Here is a 5227-nt window from a genome sequence, read left to right as displayed (position 1 = left end):
TGCCTTTACTCCCTTCACTTCCTTTACTCTCCCTTGAAATTTTACTAGTAAAATGCAATAACTGTATTCAGTCTTTAAGGCCATTAAGATGCAAATTCCTTAGGTAGTGCTAATACTTTTATCCTTTATCAATCTCTTACACAATGGAGTGAGTTTTAGATTCCTTTCTGAGAAAAAGTGTTGAGGAACAGGAAGGGCACTGAGAAAACTGGACTATTTAAGAAAGATGAATGGATTGTACTGCCTACTTCAACATGCATTCATTCCCTTCTCTACTCTTTCGAACAAAATCCCAATTTTTGCTGGGTGCGTGACTATACTGTTAAGGAACTGAATTTGCCAGTATCCATTGTAGCTAGGAAGACTATGAGACTAAGTTACAGCCAACTGAAAGAAAACAAGGGGGCTTGTTTTCAAGGGGGCTTCCTGGAAGTCTCTTCAAAGGGAGAAGGTGGCTTTCTTTCCCCGATTCTTTCCTGTGACCTGGAAGGCAGATGTAAAGGCTGGAGCTTCAGTAGCCATGTTAAGCCATGGGATAGAAGAACCCTCCTGAGGATATCAGAGCAAAGAGACAGCAACTTGAGTCATTAATGACACTATGGAGCCACGATTCCACTCCTGGATATTTGTTGTTGTTGTTGTTGTTATTGTTTGAGACAGAGTCTCGCTCTGTCACCCAGGCTGAAGTGCAGTGGCAGGATCTCGACTCACTGCAACCTCTGCCTCCCAGGTTCAAGTGATTATCCTGTCTCGGCCTCCTGAGTAACTGGGATTACAGGCGTGTGCCACCATACCCAGCTCATTTTTTTTGTTTTTATTTGTTTGTTTTTAGAGATGGAACCTCACTCTGTCACCCAGGCTGGAGTGCAGTGGTACGATCTCGGCTCACTGCAACCTCCACTTCCTGGGTTCAAGCGATTCTCCTGCCTCAGCCTCCTGAATAGCTGGGACTACAGGCACATGTCACCACAACCAGCTAATTTTTTGTACTTTAGTAGAGATAGGGTTTTATCGTGTTGCCCAGGCTGGTCTCGAACTCCTGAGCTAAGGGAATTCACCTGCCTTGGCTTCCCAAAGTGCTAGGATTACAGGCGTGAGCCACGTCCCCCCGGCCAATTTGTGTATTCTTAGTAGAGAGGTGATTAAACCATATTGGCCAGGCTAGTCTCGAACTCCTGACCTCAGGTGATCCACCCGCCTCAGCCTCCCAAAATGCTGGGATTACAGGCGTGGGCCAACACACCCAAGCTCACTCACGGATATTTTAAAACACTGGAGAGAAACAAACTTCTATCTTTGGGATTTGTAACATTTTGATTCTATAAAATACAACATTGCTTTAATAGAAGAGATGTAACCAAGTTGTGGAGTTGGCAACACAGCAAGAGGAGTTTAGAAGTCTGAGAGCCAAACTCCTTGTACTTTACAGGTTAGCCAATCCCATCAGGTGGTGGGGTATCACATTTCCTCACCCAGAAAACCAGCTCCACCCTGCCAAGAGTCTCATGAACTTTTAGCTCTGTAAATTCTAGTTCTAATTTGTCCAAATTCTGTAGTATCTCTAGTTCTCTCAAACAGTGTTGCAATGTCCCACAACAAAGCAGACATCATTTTAGCTTTATTTGAAAAGCAGATATTTTATATCATTTGGAATTTAGGAATGGGATTGGAAAAGCTCTTCTGTAGGGAACATGATAGTAATTAAACAATGGTAGAAAAATACTTCCTTGAGGCCTGGCACATTGGCTCATGCCTGTAATCCCAGCACTTTGGGAGGCTGAAGCAGTCAGATCACCTGAGGTCAGGAGTTTGAGACCAATCTGGCCAACATGGTGAAACCCCATCTCTACAAAAAATACAAAAATTAGCTGGGCGTGATGGCCGGCGCCTATAATCCCAGCTACTGGAGAGGCTGAGACAGAAGAATCACTTGAACCAAGGAGGCGGAGGTTGCAGTGAACAGAGATCGTACCATTGCACTCCAGCCTGGGTGACAAGGTCTCAAAAAAAAAAAAAAAAAAAAAAAAAAAAAGAAAAGAAAAGAAGAATGTTTCCTTGAAAAGATAAGATGCAATACCATTTCTTACTTTTTCCAAAGGCCTTCCTTTGAGGTTCTTGGATCATAAACTTTCCTTCCAGGTGAAGCCTGAGAGGATAAAAATGAGTGAAACGTTTCAATGACTCTGTATCTTGGATTTAAGAAAGCAAGTTTTCTTCCACACTGTTTGACAGTGTGTCTAACAATTCCTAGCAATTAATCATAGCAACAACAATGGCATCAACCTGTTACATGTTTGCTTTATATACAGACACTATTCTAAATGCTTTACATTCATCAACTCATATTCATACCCTATTGTGTGGCTATTGTTATTACACTAAAATGTACACACAGAGATGTTACAAATGTGTCCGTTGGAGGAACTGGAATTTGTACCCAGCAAGTGTCATGGAAAGGAAGGCTGTTGTGAGCAGATTTGTGTGGAAAATACTCTGTACTTCAATCACTAATCCAAATGCATGTTTGTTATGAGGTCTATAGGGAATTGAGCAATGTATAGTCTAGATTTATTGTTTTCATTTGTTTCAAATGAGAACTTTTAATGCTCTGATCAGCATCCTTATTTTTTATTATTTAATTTATTTTATTTATTTAATTTTTTTGGGAGACAGAGTTTAGCTCTTGTAGCACAGGTTGGAGTGCAATGGCACCATCTCGGCTCACTGCAACCTCCGCCTCCCAAGTTCAAGCAATTCTCCTGCCTCAGCCTCCTGAGTAGCTGAGATGACAGGCGTGCTCTACCATGAGTTTTTTTTTTTTGTATTATTAGTAGAGGCAGGGTTTCACCATGTGGGTCAGGCTGGTCACTCCTGACCTCAAGTGACCCACTGGCCTAGGCCTCCGAAACTGCTGGGATTACAGGTGTGAGCCACCACACCCAGCCTTAGCATCCCTATTAATCATTGGATATGAATGGATAAGATAAATGATAAATAACTCTTGAAGTTTGATTTCTTTTATGCTTGATTTGCATTTTAAAAGGTCGGACTAGGTGAAGATGAGCAGATTAGGTAGATATCACATTGTGGTATCTCAGTTCCATCCATATTTCCCCTCCAGAGTTGCAATATAATTTCAGTGATTGCCTAACTAGGACATGTTTCAGTGGACTGTCTATTGGCATGAACCTGATATACTCCTGGTCTTACAACTGCAGGTGTTCCTCAGGAGTCATACATGGCCAAGTGCGGTGCAGTGGGAGTGGGTTGGGGGCAGTGAGGAGAGAGAGATTTAATTCCAACAATATTTATCTTTTCTTGTAGACAAAAACCCAACTAATCTCTTTCAAAGCCCAAGGCAGTGATTTGGCTTTTCCTGTTTGAGTATTTATGTGATCTTTCTTTGCAATTCTTAGTCCTGTCACTAATCTTCTTTTCACGATTTGGCTCCATTTCAGCTTTTCTGACAGCAAAGATCCTCAGATAACCCTGATCACAGAGTAGGATAAAGAATTCCTCTCCAACTTTAAAAGAAAGTAACATTTATGAGCATTTCTCTTTTCAAATAAAAAAATATAAAAAGAAAAATATCCATAGGTCTACCATTTACAATACTTGTATTAACTTTTAGAAATAAACAAAATACCATTTATTTTTGAACCAGAGGGATCCATCATGATCCATTTAATGTGGGCCTTTCTGGATGCAGGATCTTGGGTGAAATACCTACATGCACACACACACACACAGATGTATATATATTTATATATATATATAACAGCTTTATTGAGATAAAATTTACGTATTATATAATTCACCTATTGGACTTGTACAATCCAATGGCTCCTAGTACATTCACAGAGTTGTGCAACCATCATGACAATCAATTTTAAAACATTTTCATCACATAAAAATGAAACTTCATCACAGTATTTCTAAAACGAAAATTCTTTGGCCCGGGAAATCAGTGGAGAATCCACACCTTGCTTGGAGCTTGGCATTCTTTGTGCAGGTTGCTATTGCCCCCTCGTGGTAAATGACTGGATCTACAAGCAAAGATTAAACCTTTCAAAAGACCGGTAACCAACCCTTCCCCGGCCATAATGTTTGCCAGGGCCTGGGGTAAAATGGACATCAACATAGCATCTTTACAAATATTCGAAGATTATAAATCAATCTAGCAAATTATTTTTAAAAAGATGCCATATCATCTTACCTTCATAATGACCTGGAAGCCCATATTCAGATTAAAATTCGCAGACTCCTTGGAATTCCACGTCAAACAAGAAGATATGGAGCTAGTGGGTCTCAGGTCCAACTTTACGCTTCCCAAGCCCGGTCTGTTTCACACGTCCAGGGCTGCACCATCCTGCATGTAGATATCCCAGTCCACCTGGCCAAGATCCATCTCCACACCTCCAAAGAGCCCCCTCCTCCTCACACACTCACTGGCGAAGGAATATCGATGGCACAGTCAAGAACAAATCCACTGAGCTCGCTGCAGCCTGGAACTCCTGGGCTCAAGCGATCCTCCTGCCTCAACCTCCCAAGTAGCTAGGACTACAGACACATGCCCCTGTGCCTAGGTTAAATGTTTGATTTGTTAATTTTTTGTAGAGATGGGTTCTTACTATGTTGTTCAAGTTGGTTCTGAACTCCTGGCCTCAAGTGATCCTCCCACCTCGGCTGCTATTTTTAAATAAAACCATTTATATAATAGAAATTAAGTACTGCAGAGTATAATTTCAAATATATAGTTATATTTGTATTTTAATAATATGGCTGGGCACAGTGACTTACACTTGTAATCTCAGCACTTTGGGAGGCCGAGGTGGGTGAATCACTTGAAGTCAGAAGTTTGAGACCAGCCTGGCCAACATGGTGAAACCCCCGTCTCTACTAAATTACAAAAATTACCTGGGCATGTGGCTGTAATTCCAGATACTTGGGAGGCTGAGGTGGGAGAATCACTTGAACCTGGGAGGTAGAGGCTGCAGTGAGCCAAAACTGCACCACTGCACTCCAGCCTAGGCAACAGAATGAGACTCCATCTCAAAAAATACGAAAACAAAATTAGCCGGGTGTGGTGGCAGGCACCTGTAGTCTCAGCTACTCAGGAGGCTGAGGCAGGAGAATGGCGTGAACCCGGGAGGCAGAGCTTGCAGTAAGATGAGGTCGCACCACTGCTCTCCAGGCTGGGCAACAGAGCGAGACTCCATCTCAAAAA

Source organism: Rhinopithecus bieti, unplaced genomic scaffold (genome assembly GCF_001698545.2).
Source record: "Rhinopithecus bieti isolate Rb0 unplaced genomic scaffold, ASM169854v2 scaffold_13689, whole genome shotgun sequence".
NCBI lineage: Eukaryota > Metazoa > Chordata > Mammalia > Primates > Cercopithecidae > Rhinopithecus > Rhinopithecus bieti.
The sequence above is the reverse complement of the archived record's forward strand: the minus strand, read 5'-3'. Positions refer to the sequence as shown.